At 40.5% G+C, this 22,891-nt stretch overlaps 1 protein-coding gene and 1 long non-coding RNA gene across 2 annotated transcripts in view; one reads left to right on the forward strand and one right to left on the reverse strand.

Annotated features, from left to right (window-relative positions):
• Positions 1-22,891, forward strand: part of LOC105473100 (LIF receptor subunit alpha) — a 113,809-nt gene that overhangs the window by 8,810 nt on the left and 82,108 nt on the right. The window lies entirely within an intron of this gene.
• LOC139363898 (uncharacterized) lies at positions 6,358-9,274 on the reverse strand. The gene is made up of 3 exons (XR_011625064.1): positions 8,668-9,274; positions 7,651-7,769; positions 6,358-6,854 (listed from the first exon to the last, which is right to left on the reverse strand). It is a non-coding gene; the product is annotated as an uncharacterized lncRNA (long non-coding RNA).

Raw genomic sequence — 22,891 nt, forward strand, 5'->3', positions numbered from 1 at the left:
AAGTGGGGAAAAAGGGAAGAGATACTGGATAAGTAACCAACAGTGATGCTACACTCGGCTTAGTTGCTTCATATTATCCGAGTTGCAGATGGGAAACGGAAGGGGATTGACTGATCTGGGTCATCAGTCGTGCTCTCTTGGTGGGGAGTGGATGAAGAAGAGAAGATGTGACAGGTCACTTCTGGCAGCTTACACATCTGTTATAGCTTAACTAGCAAGGGAACTCACTGACAATATTTTGCTATTGACTTATATTTTTAAAATTATGTTATTTAGAATAAAGTAGATAGCCATGTGAGCTGACCTAGATGCTTTCCTTCATGAGAAAAAAAATGAGCAACCATATGTAATGGTTCATATGTGACTCTGAATGACTGTGTGTCCCTATATTTTAGAAATCTCTGGGCCTTCCTGATGTCCAGGTTGACAGGCAGCCTGTTTTGCCAAGTTGGAAAGAGATCTGAAAATCCCATTCCATTTTATTTGAAGAAACTACCACAGCATTTCTTCTTCTAACCCTAATGGGAAGCACATGGAGATCACTGAATGTTGGGAGCCCTTCTATGCCCAAATTATGTTTTTTAAGCAAAGGGCTATGATAAAGCAACCTCTAAACATGACCCTGGCAAAAGTCAACAGCCTTGCTTGTTCTGGCTATGTTCCTGATGTAATCCAGGGTTCTGGGAAGATTTACTTTAATTACAACCCCTTTTACTGTGTTCCTCATGGTCTCTTACATAACATGTATTACAGTTACTAAAACTGAAATTTTCATCTTTGAGCTAATTAAATGGATGTAATTTGTACTCGACTTCTTTCTTTTAGAAGAGCTGGTTAAGTCAGTATGCTGTACTGTTTTTCTAAAGCACACATAACTTAAAATCTCTTTATTTCTTTAATTTTTGTACTGAAGTAAAACTTTAGCTTTTGTATTCTATTACAAAGATAATAAAAAGACTTACGGCATCATCCAATTTTTCTTTAGCCATCATACAATATCCTATGAAGAATATTTCTTTGGAAAGCATTTTCTTCCTTTTTAAAAAATAAATTTTACTGTGTATGTTTGAGGCTTACAACACGATATGAGGAGATGCATGTATTAATAGACAGTAAAACGGTTACTATAATTAAGCAAATTCGCATATCTATCCTCTCACATAGTCACTTTTGTGTGTGTGTGTGACAAAAGCTGCTGAACTCTACTTATTTAACAAAAATTCCTAATGCAATACAATTTTATTACCTATAGTCCCTATTTTTTACATGAGATCTCTGGGTGTGTTCATCATACTTATCTGCTACTTTTTATCCTTTGACCTACATCTCCCTATTTTCTCCCCACTGACCCATAACCACTGTTTTATTCTCCTTGTCTATTTGATTTTTTGTTTTAAGATTACACATATAAGTTAGGTCATGCACTATTTTTTTCTGTGTCTGGCTTACTCACTTAGCATAGTGTCCAGGTCCATTTATGTTGTGGCAAGCATTAGGATCTCCTTCTTTTTTAAAGCTAAATAATATTCCAGCGTGTGCGTGTGTGCGTATGTATATGGATATATGCCACATTTCTTTATCCATTCATTTGTTGACACTTAGGTTGTTTCCATGTCTTGAGGATGGAACAGTACCACAGTGAACACGAGAGCACAGATATCTTTATGAGCGGGTGATTTCATCTTTGTGTGTATACCCAGAAGAGGGACTGCTGGGTCATATGGTAGTTCCATTTTTTAATTTCTTTAGGAGCCTCCATACTGTTTTCTCTAATGGCTGTATCAATCTAAATTGCCACCAACATTGTACAAGGGTTCTCTTTTCTCTACCACCTCACCAATATTTGTTATTTCTTGACTTTTCAGTAATAGTCCTATTATCAAAAGGGTGTGATATGGTATCTAATGAGTATGAGATGGTGTCTCACAGTGGCTTTAATTTGCATTTCCGTGGTTGTATTAATCCATTTTCATGCTGCTGATAAAGATATACTCGAGACTGGGTAATTCATTAAAAAAAAAAAAAAAAAAAGAGGTTTAATGGACTCACAGTTCCACATGGCTGGGGGGGCCTCACATGGCAGAAGGCAAAAGGTACACCTTCCATGGCAGCAGGCAAGAGAGAATGAGAGCCAAGCGAAAAGGGAAACCCCTTATAAAACCATCAGATCTCATGAGACTTATTCACTACCATGAGAACAGTATGGGGGAAACTACCCTCATGATTCAATTATTTCCCACTGGGTCCCTCCCACAACACATAGGAATTACGGGAGTTATAATTCAAGGTGAGATTTGGGTGGGGGCACGGCCAAACCATATCAATGGTGTTTAGTGATGCTGAGTACCTTTTTCCTATACCTGTTGATCGTTTTTATGTCTTCTCTGGAGCAATGTCTGTTCAGGTTCTTTACCCCTTTTTAAATCAGGTTATTTATTTTTCTGGTATTGAGTTATAATTGTTCTTTATAAATTTGGGGTATTAACCCCTTATCACATATGTGCTTTACAAGTACTTTTCCCCAGTCTGTAGGTTGCCTTTTCTTTTAGTTGACTGTTTCCTTTGCAGTGCAGAAGCTTTTTAGTTCGATGTAGTCTCATTTATTTATTTTTGCTTTTGTAGCTTGAACTTTTGGTGTGGGTGCTTTCTTAATATACTAATAAGTTCTCATGAGAATTGGTTCATTTCCAAAAAGCCTTGCATGGTGCTTACATATGAAAGTGAAAATCTACATTAATTAACATAAAGCATATGATTAATAGTAGAAACACTCCATTCTCCATGTATCATGAAAATATTAGCATATGTTAGAATGTCAGATCAAAAAAATGTTTTAAGTTGTACCATATTACTGATCATGAAATTTATAAATCATAATTTTGGACTTCAGTTCAACAGCAGTTCCATGTAACAAGCAAGCATCAACTGAACGTGTTAACGTGTTATGTATGTGCAAGGCACTCTGCTCAGAGTATAGAGAGGAATTAGCATACTGCAGTGCCTGTTCTCAAAGGACTCTTATTCCATCAAGAGGAAACAGACAAATCAACAAATAATTACAATGCAATGCGATCAAACACAATGATAAAAAGTTACGCAGAGACCGGATTTAACTCTGTTGGAGGATGGTGAAGAGAGGGCGTCAGAGAGGGTTCAGAAGGAAGGCAATGCCTGATGAATAGCTTCTTGATTGAAGGGTGCTGAGGAAGTGGCAGCAGGGCATTCCCTGGGCAGAAGGAAACCAAATAAGGGTTGTGATAAAAGTGCAGATTAGCAGTGATGAGAACTGAAACTAAGACAGTGCCAGTGAAATGCTGGCAGGGGATGAATCTGCAGTACTTTGGAGGTAACACTGAAAACCTGGCAATTTGATTTCGTATTGTACAAAAAGGTTACTGAAAATGAAACTTACTGGTGGTTCATGGAGATAATTTTGCTGGTCTTTTCTTTTTAATAGATCACTCGATTTGAAGCGAAGTTTTAACAAACACTATATATGCATAATTTATTTTAATTTGAATATTTTATTTATATATATATATATATACATATAAATGCCCAAGGCTGTTTGCATAAATAGTATATTTCTAAGGTATTTGTTCTTGCATAGCAACAGACTGAAGGCAAAATAAGAAAAGGATGTAAGTATTTAGTGAACATGAAGAAAAAACCAAATTGAGTCTCACTGATCCTTCCATCTCCTTTCTGCCTGATTGAAGGAGTTACTTGGTCACCTACCTCTGCATATTAGTAGAAAAGTGTTCCCAATCCTGTCTAATAAATTGCCAAGCAACAAGCTGCCTGATGTATTCGTTCTATCAATATGTTCTGAGATGCTTGGAACCGGCAATAGAGAAATCAAGAAGAGGCTGTAGCCAGGCATGGTGTCACGTGCTACTTGCGAGGCGGAGGAGCAGGGATCACTTGAGCCCAGGAGTTTGAGGCTGCAGTGACCTATGATCATGAGACTGCACTGTAATAAGCACATTCTTAGAAGTGAGGCTTGCAAGAATGCAGAGAAGTGAGCTAACTCTGCCTCGTGGCAAAAGAAACGCTTCACAAAAGAAGTGATAACGCAGCTCTGAAGGTTTTAAGAATGGGGAAAAGGAGGAACGTGTGATGGCATTCAAATATAGGATATTGTGTGAGATTACATTATTGTTTCCAATGATTTGTCCCATCTCCCTATGACAGGGTTATATTTCCCTGCCCCATTTAAGGTCAGTTTTGGCCATGTGACTTGCTTAGGCCAATAAAATGTGAACAGAAGTGATTTGTGTCATTTATGTGCAAAATTCATCCCGACATTCCAATATTACTCTTCTCCCTCTGACATGTGAGAAAACCATTTCCAGAAAGGACCTGCTCATTCCATTTCAGTCCCAGAAAAAAAGAAGACTCTTGGAATAAAGCTGAGGCCAACCTGCAGCCAATGTGTAATATACATGCAAGAAATAGACCTTGCTGTTGAAAACCTCCAAGACGTGGGATGCTGGTTACAGCAGCATACCTTAGGAAAGCTGATTAACACAGAAATAGTCACTGAAAAGGCACAGGACTATGAAAGGGCATGGAGTGGTTGAGGAATGGTGAGAAGTTCAGATTGGCTGAGAGTGTAGACTCTGCATTTAGGGAGAGACAGCCAGATATACTCCAGAAAGGTAGCCTGGGAACAGATTTTCAAAGGATCTTTAAGGTCCTGCTAGGAAAGTTGAGTTTCAGTCTTTAAATGGTAGAAAGCCAGCAGAAGCTAAGGAGTGACGTGGTAAGATTTTTTTTTCTCAGAAAGATGATTCTGATAGGAGGGGAATGACGCTAGTACCAGGGAAATCAGCTAAAGCATCTTTATAATCCTAACCACCACTATTTATTATGCACGTATCATGTGTGAGGCATTTTGCGTCTATTTGCCAAAGTAATACTCACAACCGCCCCCTGTGGTAGATATTGTAATGATCCTTTTTTTATAGATGAGGAAACTGAGGCACAGAGAGGTGGAATAACTTGGCTAAGTCACTCCAAAAGACAAGGTAGCATTAGAGTTCCATCCCAAGCAGTCTGGGTGCCAGAATCCATACTCTTCACCACTATATCCCACTCTCAGAAGCCTAGAAAGTGGTAATAAGCATCTGAAGCACATGGAGCTAGAGAAGAAGGTCTCGAGTCTCATATTTATGGGGCTGCAGAGGCTGAAGGTGGGCATGAGGTGAAGCTTAGGGGTGACAGAGATGGAGGAGCTACAGATAATGCCTCATTCTTTACTGAAGACGCTCAATCAGCGCTAAAGCAATGACTTGGAACATGGAAACAGAAGAGCAGGTTTAGGAAAGGAAAATGACGAGTTTTGCTTGGGATGCATCAATTTTGAGGCAGATGTGAGGCACCAGGTGGAGATGGCAGTTAGAATACGGGGTGGAGACAGATCCAGGTGGGGCAGAAGGCCAGGTAGTAGATTAATTCACCCTGGCAGATGTAGAAAGTGACTTGAAAAGAGTGTCAAGGGAAGAATTTGGAGGAACCCCATGATTTAAGGGGTAAATCTAGGAGGAAGAGCCAGAGGAACTTTGACTGGGAGGCAGTGATAAAGGAAAGGAAGGTGGCAGGCAGAGAAGAGAGGATGGGTTTTCAAAATACTGATCGCCACAATGACTTAAAACTGGAGGAATTAGGAGGCAACCACAGCCACCTCTGTTTGTGGCACAGTCCAGCCCTAGTGACTTTGAGAAACAAGAACCTCCACTTCCACAGCAGCATAAATCACGTCGTACCTTATAAGTGTCCCAGTGGAGGAGGTGCGAGGATGCATTTGGGTGGAGGTGGAGAAAAAATAGAAAATGAGCTTCCCTGATGATGACTCTCATAGATGTAAGTACTCATACTAATTTATAACTGCAGAACTTATTCATGAACTTCTAAAATGACAGATTCCCATAAATGGGGGAAAAAAGTGCATTGCTTCAATTTACAGGAATTGCCTAATTCCAAACATAGTAATGAGAAGGATTTAAAATTAAAATCCTTTCTGGAACACTCTTTTACCTGGAAGAGCTAGCTTATTAGAGTCACCTCTTATGTGTTCTCCATTAACACTATTACATTTCAACAGCCTGTAACTAGTTCAAAGAATATTAAGATATTTGCATAGAATTCCCCAGGTTTTTGGATGACCTAGTAGAATATTACATTTTTAAAAACATACGAATAGCTCAAAGCTACACAGAGTTTATTATGCAACATTCTATTAGGAAAAGCTCAAATGAAAGTTTTATAGTAGAAGAAAGTATTACAGTATTTTGTCTATAACATAAATGACTTTCTTGGTGAGTATACCTCAAATTATTGAGGTATGTTGAGATGGTGTTTGGAAAATGTTTCATGGAAACAAACCTTGGAAACTTGGGGTTAAACAATCTAGATTTTATTTTTCTATTGCAGGACTTCTGAGAACCTTCAGTGTGCTGGTTTACATTGCATAGCTCTAGAGATGGGTATTATGTAGGAGTTCCTACATTTATCTGACCATACATAGATTCCTCGCTTTTTTTCTTTTCCAAAAAACATTTGACCTACTTTATGAAATGTCCTATATAGCAGATTATATTTCTGTTCAAAATGTCGGCTGCTCCTCCCTGTGGTATCCTTCTTCTGTAGAAATGTTATCCTTCTCCACTTCACTGACCCCAGCTGTGGCCACGTGACCTGTTTTGGCTAAAGTAACATGGCTGTGGGTAAGGTGTGTTGCTTCTATCAGACACTCGAAGAGCCAGGTGTAGTTCATCTTTTCTTTTTATCCTTTGCCACAAGACCAGCTATGTCCCAAAGTTTGTTCTGACATCTTAGAGTTCTGGAGAGTCCTTGAATGGAAATGGAAATGCATAAAAAATAAGTCTTTGAAATTGTAAGCCATTAATATTTTGCATCGTTTGTTACCAGCTAACTGAGCCTAAGCTGACTAATGCCTTCTACTTCAAAGTATTTCTAAATTATCTGAACCTTTACCACTTTTCACAGGTGTACTCATTCTGTATTGATTGTCTAAATGAGGAAGTGTTCTTGGAATTATTCTTTAGGTTAGGACAGTACACTTGAAGGTGAACTAAAAATACATATATATGAAACATGTCTTAAAGAAATGGTGTCTAGGCTGGGCGCAGTGGCTCACACCTGTAATCCCAGCACTTTGGGAGGCTGAGGCAGTCAGAGCACCAGAGGTCAGGAGTTTGAGACCAGCCTGACCAACATGGTGAAACCCTGTCTCTACTAAAAATACAAAAAGAAAGTTAGCTGGGTGTGGTGGTGTGCACCTGTAATCTCAGCTACTCAGGAGACTGAAGCATGAGAATCACTTGAACCCGGGAGGCAGAGGTTGCAGTGAGCACACCACTACACTACACACTATAGCCTGAGTGACAGAGTGAGACTCTGTCAAAAAGAAAAGAAAAGAAAAGAATGGTGTCTAGTAGTTACCTGGAATTTTATTAAATGAGTATTCTTGGCTAGGCGCAGTGGCTCAAGCCTGTAATCTCAGCACTTTCGGAGGCCAAGGCAGGCGGATCACCTGAGGTTGGGAGTTCGAGACCAGCCTGACCAACATGGAGAAACCTCTTCTCTACTAAAAATACAAAATTAGCTGGGCATGGTGGTGCATACCTGTAATCCCAGCTACTCTGGAGGCTGAGGCAGGGGAATCGCTTGAACCCGGGAGGCGGACATTGCCGTGAGCCAAGATCGCACCATTGCACTTCAGCCTGGGCAACAACAGCAAAACTCTGTCTCAAAAAAAAAAAAAAAAGAAAAAGAAAAGAATATTCACAAGCTCAATTCTCAGAAATTCTGATTTAATGGGCCTTGGATGGGTTCTAGGAATCTGAATTTTAAACCAGCTATTACCAATGCAGGTGATCTGTTAACCACACCTTGGAAAATGCCACTCTAAAGCCACCGTTCGATTAACAGTCATGTGATAACATGCATTTAAATAAACGTCATTTTAATTTAAGAAGGCACCATGGAGGGTCTTCCTTTGAATTCCTGGAAGCATGTATGAAATCAGTTTTATCGCATTTGAGTTTATATTCATTATATTTTAGTACAAAATATTTTATGCACAAATGATACTTTCATGCTTAAATGCCTATCTTGTTCAAAAAGCCTGATTCTAAATGACCCTTAGCTTTTTCAAAAAATAAAACCAAAACCAATCTGCTTTTAACAGATTAAGTTCTGTTACCAATGAAGATCAGGGGCTACTTCAGTTGCAAGTGACAGAAACTTAATTCAAACTGTCTTAAGCAAAACAAACATTGGTTACAGAGCTAAAACGTCCATGGTTTTTGAGAGGATGAAGTTCTTGGTTGACGGGGTAGGACATGTCAGAACTGGAGATAAGACTTTTGGGAAGGCGTCTGGGAGGTAGGGATGCTATCAGTCAGCAGGCAGGAAGAGGAGGGTATGCAGGTTCTTGTGGGAGGAAGACTAGGCAGGCACCTGGACAGTGTGGGAACAGGTGAAGGGGTAGTCTAGGCAGATGACTGGCACTGGGGAGATTTGGCCAGGTCTGATAAGTGGAAGTCCTGACAGCTGGGTAGGGAATAACCAGAAAGGTAAGGAGTAGGTAGGTAGGCAGAACGACAGGTGTCAGTCAGCTGAAATCAGGGCTCCACTTACAATTAGATCTAGATACGCAAAACGTAGCTTCAAATATCTGTTTCTTTCCATCAATCAGCACTGCTTCCTCCTCCATTGTTAGCTTCATACTCAGACGTTAAGTCAGAATGAGAAGAAAGGAGAGGGAGGAGAATGAGTTGGCTGGATGCCATGACCAGATGTTTAGAAACCAAATCATAAAAATATTTTCAACTAGTGTCTTTGAATGCCTTGAGCTTTTCATGAAATTCTTATAACTTTCAGTATCTGTTTATGTCATCAGTGTCAGTTCAAATTGATTCCACTGACAGCTTGATCAATGATTTCCAATTTTATCTCAGACAAACGCAGTATGGTTCAATCAATGGTTTTGCTTATGTGAGCACTTTAGGATTGTGTCCACAGATCTATTTCTACTTACAAATTTAGTTTCAGACTGTTGCTTGACTAATTTCACAACTTTGTGCTTTGAATGTGTCTGAATATTGCCCCGAATCCCTCCCCGTAACAGGCATGAAGAAAACCTGAGATAGAAATAATACGCACTTGATTACTTGATCCTTTCTTATCACAGGCAACTAACTACTGTAACCAGATGATTCCCTGCTGACACTATTGTGATACCTGCCAAAGAAACTGTCTAATGTCACGTTAACACCTTAAAAATGACAACCAGCCAGGCCTCCAAGCCTTCTTTCACTCTTGGCGTTTGTAGTTGCTTGCTTATCGGATGGTATCTTGTTTCTATGACTCCAAGTGCTGGCTCGCATTATAGTCAACTGGAACCAAGAAAATGCCAGCAAGTCTGTCATGGAAAGCTAGGCCTATAATGCACAGGCCAACCCTCTTTAACCAAAAATTATCTGGCTCTGGATGCCAAGAGTGCCAAGGTTGAGCAAGGTTGTGCCTGTTTTAGATGATCATAGGAACTCTGGCTCTTACCTGTGAGAAATTGAAAGGCATGATCAGGTTTTAAGCAAAAGGAATAATCATCCAAGTTACATTTTTAAACAGGATTGTTCTGGATATGATGTTGACCACAGATGGCAGTGGAGCAAGGAGGAAGCAGAGAGAACTGTTAGCAGATTATTGCAATAACAGACAAGAGATGATAGTGACTTAGACCAGCAGGGTGGTTTTTGATGTTCACAACTTTAAATTTGGTTCTTTTATCCCTACCATAGAGATGAGGAAACAGAGGCTGAGGGAGGAATATTACCAGGCCACATGACTGATTAAACCATGGCATTAGTATGTGGGCCCAGGAGTGTGATTTCAAAGCTATGCTCTTTCCACAGGTTATGATGCCCTTCCCCCATCACCTTCCTCTGTATCTCTTTCTCAAACAAAATGCAAAACCAGTGGCACAGGAGTAAATCCTAAAAAGAGCAATCTTCCCAAGGTTCCTTTCCAGGCCTACCATTCCAAGTATCTGAGTTAAACCGACTTGAGCCTGGGTCACCTCAGTTACCCAAATCTGTCTCTTTAAATTTCCCCCTAAGGACAGGATTGGTCCCAGAACTCAGAGCAAGGATGAGTCTATAGGTGGGGGGCCTCTGGGTCCTACAGAGGATGGATAAGAGATACGAGAGGTGGGAAACCAGTCCAGCACGTTTTCTGGATCAGCAGACTGTGTCATGTGTGTTTGTTAATCTGTGCCCCAAACCACAGCTGCCCATGAACTCAGCACAGCCATTAGTGGATTTCTGACAGTCTGTGGCAGGCAGCCTTGTGTTCTTCACATTTGTCACAAGTTAGACTTTAAACAATTCAGAGTGGTCTCTTTCCATGTATAGGAAGCTCTCTCTGGGCAAATAGTGGGTAACCAGCACATCAGACAATGGCATCAGGTTGCAAACTTGTCTCTGTAAATTGAAGTAATCAGAAACAAACAGACACAAAGTTGTTTTATAAAACCTCTTAAAGTATAATATACATAAATATAAGTGCACGTATCATAAATGTATATATTGATGAATTTTTATAAGCTAAACACCAAGAAACAGAACATTGTCAGTACCCTGGGGCCCCCACCATACCCTTCCAATCACTACTCTTTCAAGAGTAGCCACCATTCCTGACTTTTAATACTGTAAATTGGTTTTGCCAGTTTTTGAACTTTTTCTAAGTGGAATCACATAAAATGTTCTTGACTTATTTCCTCCAACATCACATTTTGTGAGATTCATCTGTGTTGTGTAAAGTTTAGAGCATTTATTCTCTCTGTTATATAATATGACATATGAATACAAAACAGTTGATCTGTTTTACTTGGAGGGACATGTGGATAGTTTCCAGTTTGGAGTTATTATGAATAGTGTGCTGTGACAATTTCAGTACATGCCTTTTGGTGAAAACACGCACAAGTTCCTGTTGAGTATGTATGTAGGTGTGGAATTGCAGGGTTGCAGGAGAAAAAAGATGTCTTGATAGGATGAAATATAACATCTTCTAGCTAGAGAGGTAAAACAATGTGTATAGATATTACAGGGAAGGTTTGGATAGGCTCAAGAATGAAAGCAAAAGTCCAGAGCTTAGGAAAAGACTGTGACCATCAGGACGCAAAGTAGGGCATAGTCTAAGCTAAGGAAAATGATGGTGAGCGTAGATAGCTAGGTAACTTGCAGAAACCAAGTGGCAGCAGTGTTGGGTAGCAAAGGGCTCTGGTTGAAAGATCTGAGTTTGAACTTGCTCTGAGTGTGACTGTGTAACTGGAGTGTGTCACTTGACAGCTCAAAGCCTTGACTTTCCCTTACAGAAAATTGTTAAGAAGATTAAATTCATACATTCAACAATGATTAACTACCTATCCGTGTGCTGAAGACTGGGGATCCAGCAGTAAACAAAAAAAGTGTCCTTATCCTCATTGACTTTACTGGGAAGGAATACCCATGGTAAACAATGGCCATTTAATGACAATTATGAAAATTGCAATAACAGAATCTAACCAGTCTGGAGGGTCTGGGAGGAGTCTCTGAGGCAAGTAGACAAGAGCCAGGCCAAGAATTGGGGTGAGAAATTTCAGGCAGATGAAATAGCATGAGGGAAGTCTATAGAGGGAAGGAGCCTGGCATGTTTAAGAAAAACAGACAGTGAGTGTGGCTGATATGAGTAAGCAGAGAGGAGAGCAAGGGAAAGACCAGATGCAGTGTCAGGCCAGGCTTTTAAGCAGTGGGCTTACCTTGATTACTTTTTTTTGTTTTATTTTGTTTTGTTTTGTTTTTTTGAGATGGAGTCTCACTCTGTTGCCCAGGCTGGAAAGCAGTGGTGCCATCTCGGCTCACTGCAACCTCTACCTCCCAAGTTCAAGCAATTCTCCTGCCTCAGCCTCCCAAGTAGCTTAGGACTATAGGCATATGCTACCACGCTTGACTAATTTTTGTATTTTTAGTAGAGATGGGGTTTCACCATGTTGATCAGGCTGGTCTCGAGTAATCAGCCAGCCTCAGCCTCAAGTGATCTATCCCCCTCAGGCTCCCAAAGTGCTGGGATTACAGGCATGAGCCACTGAGCCCAGCCCCTTGATTGCTTTTTAAGCATTTTAAACTGAAGGCAAAAAGAGGGTTGGGAAATAGGCTGGGAGTGGTGACAAAATCAGGAAAGTGCAAAAATATATGCTGATTTGTGAATTTGCATTTCAGTATTCATCCATTCATTCATTTATATTTATGGGATGAGGGGCTACCAAGTGAATCTGATCCCGTCTGAAATTATTTGGGTGTCAATAACTACTGAATAGGATGAATGCATAAACAGTAACTTACAAGGTCAACACACCGGCAAAAGACATTCTGTTTAAAATTATTTGATTTCATTTGTTCTGATATTAAGTTAGTTCTTTCAGTAGATTTTCATTCTAGGGATAGTCACTGATATTTGTTGAATGCTTACCATGCATCAACTTCTGTTCTAATACGGTAATACGTAACAGGCGTGTTTTCGCATTCACACCTCACCACAACAACGCAGACAGGTAGGATTCATCATTATCCCCCACTTTACTGATGGTGAAGTAGACAGTGAAAGGCACATTGGCCCACTGGCCTGAGATCACCCAGTTAGTAAGCGGAGAGTCAAGATTCACACTCAAGCAGTCTGATTTCAACTCACAAGCTCTTAATGGCTACTTCTAACTTCCAGAAAGAAGTCACAGACAAGCAATACAAACATCTGGTGGGTTTAATTGTTGCATTTCTCATTTTAAATTAGTAAATTGGCATTGTGCATTACCCATTAAGCTCTGTGGGCTCATTACTGTGATTTGATTCTCTAGAGTTTTGCTCCCTTTTAGTGAACTAATAAGGCTGAATTTCCAAACCTGAAATCCAGCTGTGGATCAATGGTTAGAACACAGGAGAGTGACAGGACCAAAGATGGGGAAAGCTGCAGCAGCCACGTCTTGCAGGTTATATAGACCATGCGCACAGTTTGAACTGTTCCCTAGTGTGTAGGGAAGGAGTATGATTGGTTAGGAGGTGATCACGACAGTTTGGGTGAGAGATGGTGGTGACTTAGACCACTGCGATGGCAGTTAAAAAGGAGATGAAATAACAAATTCTAAGTAAAAGGCTGCACAAAGTGCTTGGCATGTAGTAGGTGTGCTATTAAGGGGTAGCTATTGTTAACAACTATGGCAAATTCATTTCAATCCAGCAGGTCACATTTCATGGATTGGAAACGACTGCCTGAAGCATAGCATTGGAAAGATATTCTGACCCCGCTTCAGCCCCGCACAGGAGGAGCACTAGGATAGACTGGAGATGTGTGTCATAAGCTCTGGATAAACAGGTGGTAGCATGAATGATTTAACACCCTCCCCTTGGTGCTGTTCTCATGATAGTGAGTTCTTGCAAGATCTGGTTGTTTAAAAAGTGTGTAGCACCTTTCCCTCACTCTATCTATCTTGTTCCTGCTCCTGCCATGTAAGACACCTGCTCCTTCTTTGCCTTCTGCATGATTGGAAGCTTCCTAAGGTCACCAAAAAGCAGAAGCTGCTATGCTTCCATATAGCCTGTAGAATTGTGAGCCAATTAAACCTCTTTTCTTTATAAATTACCCAGTGTCAGGTATTTCTTTATAGTAATGTGAGAAGAGACTAATATACAAGTAAAGACAACATTTTTATACAGATGATTTTGAATCATTTTTCTCCATAATAACATTCAAAGACAAAGAGGGCTTAAGCTATAGTAAAAACAATACTTTTTATGAGAAAAAAACAATACCTAATGGATGATGAACTACAGCAACTTACAAAATTGACCTTGGGTTTGAAAGTATTCATGAGCAATGCCCTCCCTGCAAACAAAAGATTCCACAGGCAAGTTAGTTTGACTTAGGTCAAATGTTTTAGCCTCTCTTAGAGATTCATGATGCATGTTAGCATGCTAAAAGTTCAGAAAAGGAAGCACACTAAAAGACACATTTTTAAGGTTGTTTAACCAGAAGTTTCCAAATTCATTGACCATGGGATTTTTTTTTTCACTTTATACTTAACATCCCATAGAAACATAATACCTGCATTAATATTGCATTATGATAACAAGACATTGTGCTACAAAATTTGTAATGTCATCTTTTTCTTCTGGCTTTTGTACAGCTCAATCAGTAGGAGCAAAGGAGAGGAGGAGAAGGAGACTAGTGCTTTTTTTTTTTTTTTTTTTTTTTTGAGCTGGAATGCAATGGTGCAATCTCGGCTTACTGCAACCTCTGCCTCCTGGGTTCAGGTGACTCTCCTGCCCCAGCCTCTTGAGTAGCTGGGACTACAGACACCCACCACCACCCCCGACTAATTGTTTTTGTATTTTTAGTAGAGACAGGGTTTCACCATGTTGGCCAGGCTGGTCTCGAACTTCTGACTTCAAGTGATCTGCCTGCCTCAGCCTCCCAAAGTGCTGGAATTACAGGCGTGAGCCACTGTGCCCGGCTGACCAGTCCATATTATTTGCTTGTTTCTAGAGAACGATGCTCACTTAATGATAACTGGTTGTATATAGCTCCACCTTGGCTCTGAATCTGATCACTGATGTTGTGGCTAACAATATTTAACCTCTGGATGATGAAGATCGAGTTGCAGCCTACACCCACATTTTGAAGTTGCTTAAATTTGGACTACTCAGGAGACACACAGATTCTGCAGATGTGAGCCAGTCACAGAACACTAGGGCTTATTCATTTTCAAAGTTTCCAACTTTTAGTTCAGTGCTTCGTACATAAAAGAGACTCACAAATGGCTTTTGAGTAATGAATGAATACACAAATGAATGAATAATTATGGTAACTATTTTTGCTCATGAGAAAAGGTAACTAATTATAAGACCAGTAAGTATTGCACCAAATCTAGGATAAATTTTAAATAACACAATAGCCTTAAAATTAAACAAGAGTTCCTTTATTTGTTCTGTGGAGATTTAGCAAGTTAGATCTACTTTTGTCTGAATTATACATGCTGAAAAAATGGCATCTTCGTATAAAAATTGGCTAATGTTATTAAGTAACTTTGTCCTTTAATTAGGCAAGCCACTTAATCTCTTTGTTTTCTTGTCTCCTGCAATAGGTGAACTCTAAACTCTTAAGTTCTTACTCTAAACTCTTTAGAACTCTAAGTTCTAGAGTGTCCATGAATCTATTCACTTATAAATATGATGCTTTGTACTTTTTTTTTCTTGCAACACTGGGAAAGTGCATAATGTTCATTCTAAAACACAGTCTAAGTCCAGACCAAAAGAGCCTCAGGAAAGCACAGAATTCCAAAATGTTTTGTAAGAAAATCCTCACTCATTAAAGGTATGCTCATAAGAGGAAAACAAGAACTCTATTATATTTTTCTACAGAAGAACTGTATGAAGGCCTCTTCACAGAATCTCAGCAAGAACCGCACTCTCTTCTGGGACAGTCTTGATGAACATTGGCCACCTTGGGAACTGATGACTTGGGCAGGTCCCCAAATAATCTTTAGGTACCTTTATAAGCCAACACTTACATGTACTTATTAAATAGCAGCCACTGTTCTAAATGTTCTACCTAGATTTAATCCTAACCACAGCCCTAAGAACTGGGTGGTATTATTATCTTCATTTTACAGATGGGTAAGTTGAGGTATAGCATGCTTAATTATCTAAGTGTTATGGACCTATTAAATGGTAGGGAATCAAGATAGTATGGGTCCAGAATCTCTGCTGGTAACCCTTCTGCTATACTGCCACTCAGGATATCATCTAGTCATTGACGAAGGCTGAAACAGACTAAGTCAACTGACATTGATCGGGAGTCCACCATGTTAAATGCTGTAAGGAACTGAGGGGGAATAAAATGATGGGGTCCTCATTACTGCACTTACCCAGCTAACAAATAAGCAACACACTCTAGGCAGAATGAAATGAATATTAAAATAAAGATTCTTGGGAAAGAGGAGGTAGAATTTGATCTAGCCTTGAAGAATAGAATTTTAATAGAGTGGAAAAGCAACATTTCAGGTTCAAGCAACAGTGCGATTTTAGGGTGTGCCAATTAGGCTTGTCTGCCCAGATTGTAAGACACGCAGTAGGGCAGTGGTTCCCAACCTTTCTGGCACCAGGGACCAGTTTCCATGGGAGAAAATGTCTCCATGGACTGGGGTTGTGGGGGTGATGGTTTCAGGATGAAACAGTTCCACCTCAGATCACATCATCAGGCATTAGATTCTCATAAGGAGTATGCAACCTAGATCCCTCCCATGTGCAGTTCATAATAGGGTTCACACTCCTATGATAATCTAATGCTGCTGCTGATCTGACAGGAGGTGGAGCTCAGGTGGTAATGCTTACTTACCTGCTTGTCACCTCCTGCTGAGCAGCCTGGGTCCTAACAGGCCACAGGCTGGTGACCCCTGCAGTAGGGGATGACATCTGGCTCTTGAAGAGTCTCAATGCTGTGCTGAGTCTAAATGTCATTGTGAAGGCAATAAGGACTAACTTGACTTTTACTTTGGAGTATAACTCGAGATAGAATGGTGGGCTATAATCTAAGCAGGAAGAATGAGGAATTAAATCAAGGCAGTTTCAGTGACAAGTGTAAAAATGGGTGATGTGGTACCAGGATGTTGCGATATGGTGTCCAGACCTCCCCTTCAGTAATAATGATCAGATTATCCAAGTCACTGGGAATGTTGCCAAAAGAGGGCCTTTGGCCAAGGTCATGACCTCTTCCTGGGATGGTGGCATCAATGACTGATCATCACTGCGGGTGTAAAGGCCCCTAACTCTCACCACAGCTTAGGACAGCTCTGAAGGGCCATCTCAGCCTCAGAACTCACCACATTGCAGTTGAACTTCTTTCTCTGCCCAGTTGGGCTTTCTTTCCTTCTCTTTGACAAGCTTCTGTCTCAAGAAAACTCCCAATAAACCTCCTCCACACTAATCTCTGTCCTAGAGTTTGCATCCTGGGACACTCAACCTGCTTCTGATGGCTGTAAAGTGCATTATAAAAACAAAACCCCCAGTTGGGCATGTATGCACGAATGTAGCAAATGAAGGAGAAGAAAAAGTCAAAGATCATGCCCAACCAGCATAGCTAGGAGGGTGGTCTTAGCCACCATGGTCACTCCCTTGACTAACTATACTCAGCCCCTCAATGTGGTGTCTCTTCTTGACCCCTATAATCTACTCCTCACACATGGGGCAGAGGGATTCATGCTCCAAATCTTGTCATCATGTGCAGAAGAAATTCAGGAGTCCTTTATCCTGCCTACAACATCCCACCTAATTGACCTCCCAGATACCTCTCCAACCTCCCCGTGCTTCTGGACTCCAGCCACACTGACCTCCTTGAAGTTCTGGAACATGCTAACCATGTGCCTGTTGGTCCCCCAGAAACTCTCATAGGCCCTTGTCTCATTTCATTTAGCCCTCTCTGCGCAAAAATTCCTTCTCAAGAAGGCCTCCTCCAACTACTCCATTTACCGTAGAAACCGCTGTCATTCTCTATCCCTTTAAACCCACGTAATTTTTTTTCCAAAGCACTTATTTCAAGTTGCCATTGGCACATTATTTACCTACGTGTTTATGTATGGTCTCTCTCTCTCTAGAATGAAGGCTCCATGAGGGCAAGAACTTTATCATCTTCACTGTTATATCCCTGGTCAGGCACATAATTTGTACATGAGTTAATGAAAATGAGAGTCATAGGAGAAGTATGTTTTCAGAAGAAAATATGAGTTCGATTTTGAATAGGTTGAATCTGAACAGCCTTTACAACAAAGCAGTCAGATCAGATGTTTAGAAGACAGTTACTCACAGTACCCAGTCTCTGTGAGGCATAGGGAGAGAATGAGCTAGAATAGCAGTTTCCAAGTTGGTCTGGGGGAATATTAGGCTCATGGCAGGCTCTTTGAAATACAGAATGGTTGGGCCAGGCAGTGGCTCACACCTGTAATCCCAGCACTTTGCGAGGTTGAGGTGGGCAGACCACCTGAGGTCAGGAGTTCGAGACCAGCTTGGCCAAAATGGCAAAACCTCGGCTCTACTAAAAATACAAAACTTAGCTGGGCAAGGTGGTGTGCACCTGTAGTCCCAGCTACTCGGGAGGCTGAAGTAGGAGAATTGCTTGAACCCAAGAGGCGGAGATTCCAGTGAGCCAAGATCATGCCACTGCACTCCAGCCTGGGCAACAGAATGAGACTCTTGTCTTAAAAAAAAAAAAAAAAAAAAAAAAAGAGAAATACAGAATAGTCATATTCTTTCAATGAAATAAAAACCAAACAGGTTTAATAAAAGAAAAATTAATAAATAATGGATAAGAGAGGGAGACGAAGAGAAAGAGAATGAGAGACAGAGAAAGAAGGGGATTTATTGGCTCATGGAACAGCAATGTCCAGAGGTTCAGGCTGGACAAGATCCAAGGACTCAAACAGTGATCCCAGAATTTGGTCTCTCTCCATCTCTCAGCTCTGCTAGTCACTTCTCTGAGGGTCTGCATTCTCAGCCAGGCTCTTTCCAAACAGACCACATGGAAAGTAGACCACCAGAACTGGTTCCAATTCCTTCCTTTCAACGAACGCAGTGAAAGATGGTGCCTCTTTCACAATAGTTCTTAAAAACATCGAAGGAATTGGACCTAAGGAGCTGGTCTGGCTTGAGTCCTGGGCCCAGAGGGATAAATGGTCTGATTCACTTAGACTGGGTCATCTCTGACACCGTGCACTGCAGGTTCCCAGGAGTTGATGATGTGCCTCTCTTCCCAACTCCGTGATTCACCTTGGTAGCTTGAAGTTGGCCATGGTAAGAGTGGCAAATGCTGGAACCACGGAAAATGGCAAATGCTACAAATCAAGGATTTTCTTCTTTTTTTTGAAGAATTGGTTGTTAACACTTATCAATGAATCACCTGTCATATGAATATTTCTAAGGCCAGGAATGGGGGACAGACTCATCAGAACTCAGGGACTAAGCATGAGGGATGGGTGGTTTCCCAAAGGGCAATCTAGACACTGTTACTAGAAAAAGGGAGAATGAATGTTGGGAAGTGTCCTCCCATATATTATACTATTACATTACATTACGTTATAATTGAGGATCCACAATGAACTAAGGGTTCTAAAAAGGCCTGTGACTTATAAAGCTGTTTAACTCAGTGTTACCCAACCTTCTCTGATTAGAAAGTCTCTTTTTTCATAAACTTCTGATTAACTTCTCAATGCCTTTAGAAAATAGTGAACAAGAGAATAGAGATATTAATACAAAAGAAGGGAACTAACAATTTTTATGCAGATCTATTGCTGTGTTAGTGGCTGGGGGAGAAAAGATCCTTTATGGTTTTCTCTCCCTTGAATAGTAAATAGAAAATGCTTAAAATGAAGAAAATATTGATTTTAAACCAACTGATACGACTGCAAACTTTATCTTAACTTTAAGCGACTAAAAGGGATTTAAAAATCAAAGGAACAATATATTTCCTATATCTTTTAGGCTGAATATTATGTTAATTCTAATATTTTTATGAGCTGTAATTAACCTTCAATCATTCAGAAATCAAATACTCAGCTTTAAGCATGTATATCTAAAACTTTATCTAGTGCTATGATAGGAATCAAAAATAAAAGACAGAAAGCAATGAAAAATTAATTTTAAAACAGTTTCTTTTTTGGCAACTCAGGCTAATCAAGGACATTCTGACCATGTTTTGAGTCTTACTATGTAAACTTCATAAGAGTCTTCATAAGACAAAGGGCTTTGTGTCACTTACTGTTGTTTCCTTAGCATGCATATGTATTAAGTACTCAATAAATATTTGTTGAATACTGAATTTTAAAAATCAACAATGGCGCTGGGCGCAGTGGCTCACACCTGTAATCTCAGTACTTTGGGAGGCCGAGGCCGGGGGATCACCTGAGGTTGGGAGTTCGAGACCAGCCTAACATGGAGAAACCCTTTCTCTACTAAAAGTACAAAATTAGCCACGCATGGCAGAGCATGCCTGTATTCCCAGTTACTTGGGAGGCTGAGGCAGGAGAATCACTTGAACCCAGGAGGTGGAGTTTGCAGTGAGCCAAGATTGCAACATTGCACTCCAGCCTGGGCAACAAGAGCTAAGCTCCATCTCAAAAAAGAAAAAAAAAATCAACAATGATGACAGAGGTATACTTTAATTCCACTTTATGCTTTCTCATATACATCATCTCATTTCATATGTTTTGTGGATATACGAAGGCACTGTCTGCCCTTCCCACCTTCCTTCATGTAGGAATTTACCTTCCCCAATAGCTATGTCACCATCTGGGACTTTATATTCTTTTACGTGACCTTTTTCCCTTCCCTTTTGGCCTAAATTAGTTAGACAATAGCTATGCTGCCATTTGGGACTTAATATTCTTTTTCATGATCTTTCCCCCTTCCTTTTTTGCCTAAATTAGTGAGGGCTATATTTCTACCACTTGCAGGAAAGGAATCTTCATTGAACAATTTTCATTGTTATATCTGTTACACTGAAAACTATATTAATGGAATACTGATATGCTGCGTTCTTCAACTGAAAATTTTTATTTTCTAAAGATAAACAAAGTATTGAACATCCAGGGCTCAATACTGAATATAAGTCTAGTACAATTTCAACAAATTCCTTACTAAACTGCTGTGCAAAATATAGATGAAAGCTCACACCTATAATCCCAGCACTTTGGGAGGCCAAGGTGGATGGATTGCTTGAGGCCAGGAGTTCGAGAGCAGCTGGCCAATGTGACGAAACCCTGTCTCTACTAAAAATGCAAAAAATTAGCCAGGCGTGGTGGCAGGAGCCTGTAATCCCAGCTACTCAGCAGACTGAGGCAGGAGAATCACTGGAACCTAGGAGGTGGAGGTTGCAGTGAGCCAAGATTGCACCACTGCACTCCAGCCTGGGTGACAGAGTGAGACTCTGCCTCAAAAAAAAAAAAAAAAAAAAAAAAAAAAAAATATATATATATATATATATATATATAGAGAGAGAGAGAGAGAGAGAGAGTATATACATACAGATATATATGGCATAGACAAAAATAACACTCTAAATCATTGAGTGTCTAGGGATGCTCCCGGCTGTTGGTGGTTTTGAATATAATATTACTTTAAGGTTGAAGAAAGGAGTAACCCACGAGAGGTGAGTGGCAGAATGAGAATCCAGTCATGGGGAACTGGGTGTGGTGGCTCACACCTGTAATCCCAACATTTTGGCAGGCTGAGATGGGAGGATCCTTTGAGCCCAGGAGTTTGAGACAAGCCTGGGCAACATAATGAGACCCTGTCTCTACAAAAAATAAAATTAGCCGGGCATGGTGGTGTGTCTGTAGTCCCAGCTACTTGGGAGGCTGAGGTGGGAGGATCAGCCTGGGCAGTAGTCTCAAAAAAAAAAAAAAAAAAAAAAAAAAAAAAAAAAAATCCAATCATGGAGTCTCAAAGCAGAAAAGAGTAGTATGGGCAAGGGGGATGGGCTGGTCCTACAGAGACACAATTCTGCACTCAAACAACACCCACAGGAAACAGCCAGTCTCTATCTCAACGAGCAATACAACCTGAAACAGGAATGTAGGAGAGAAAGAATTAGATTCAACCCAACAGAGACAAAGGACAGGAACCATTTGGACTAAAGAAAGACAGAAATCAGAGCATGTCCTTTGGGTTGAGAAGAGCCTTTGACAGCACTCAGTCAAAACCCAACTTTGTCAAAGCCTCACTCACAAAGGCACTGTGGGGTAGGTGAGATCCCAGTGAAGCTCCTGAAACTAGAAGCGGTAGGAGAAGATTCAGTGGCCAGCACTGAAATGGAATATAGCGTCCAGGAGTGAGGAGTGTGGGCTTTGGAGCCAGACTGCCATGGTTTGAATCACACTGTTGTCAATAACTGTGTGGCCTCTGGCAAGTTAGTGAACCTCTTTGCCTGACTTGTAAATGGAGATGACAACCCTCCCTGTAACTTGCAGGGTTGTAGGGAGGATGGGCTGAGTTGGTAGACAGTACCTGGCATGCCATAAGTGCTTAATAAATGTTCAATGTTTTCTAGTGATTATGAATTCTGAGCCCCACTTTTAGTCAATATCTTCTAAATCATTATAAATTGTGATGACTTTGGAATTAAACAGACTGGTGCGTTCATATCTTTGTTATTTTACTCCTTTGAGCTTTGGTCTCTTCACCTGTAAAGTAAGACTAATACCTACATATAAAAAACACAGAGAAAGTGCCTAGCATGGGGACTCTTTATGTTAATAACCAATTAATATTAATCTCCCAACCTGAGAGTCACCTGCACAGCTATGTTTCTCTTTTCTAGAGTTAAGAGAAAACCCAGTCAGGTTAGACTCATTGGAATAGTCCAGGTCAAGACCACTTGGGTGGGTAGAATGGAATTCTATGTGAACTCACGTTGGAGTGGGATACCACATTGATTAGGGTAGTAGCAAGGTTTCTGTCAGCCCTTTAATAAGTCTAAGACCCTGGGAACAAAATAGCCAGAAACACAAGATTTCTTGGGTGTGTCACAGAAAAAAATTCCAAGCTGCAGACTTTCCCTTTGAGAGTGGCATCCTCAGTTACCTTAAATTCCAGTATAAATACCATCCACAGAAATGTCCATGTTTACCAGGGCTGCCATAGTGATGGCTACTTTTGTTTTCCCGATATGAGACCCAGGCAGTGTTCTAGATTAGGTACCCGAAGAAAACCATGGGGACATCACTGTTATTTAAATTAATTATTTAACTGACTAGTTATTTTTCACCTACCCAGTGTTTCAGAGA

This window comes from Macaca nemestrina, chromosome 6, assembly GCF_043159975.1.
Source record: "Macaca nemestrina isolate mMacNem1 chromosome 6, mMacNem.hap1, whole genome shotgun sequence".
In the NCBI taxonomy this organism is placed as follows: domain Eukaryota; kingdom Metazoa; phylum Chordata; class Mammalia; order Primates; family Cercopithecidae; genus Macaca; species Macaca nemestrina.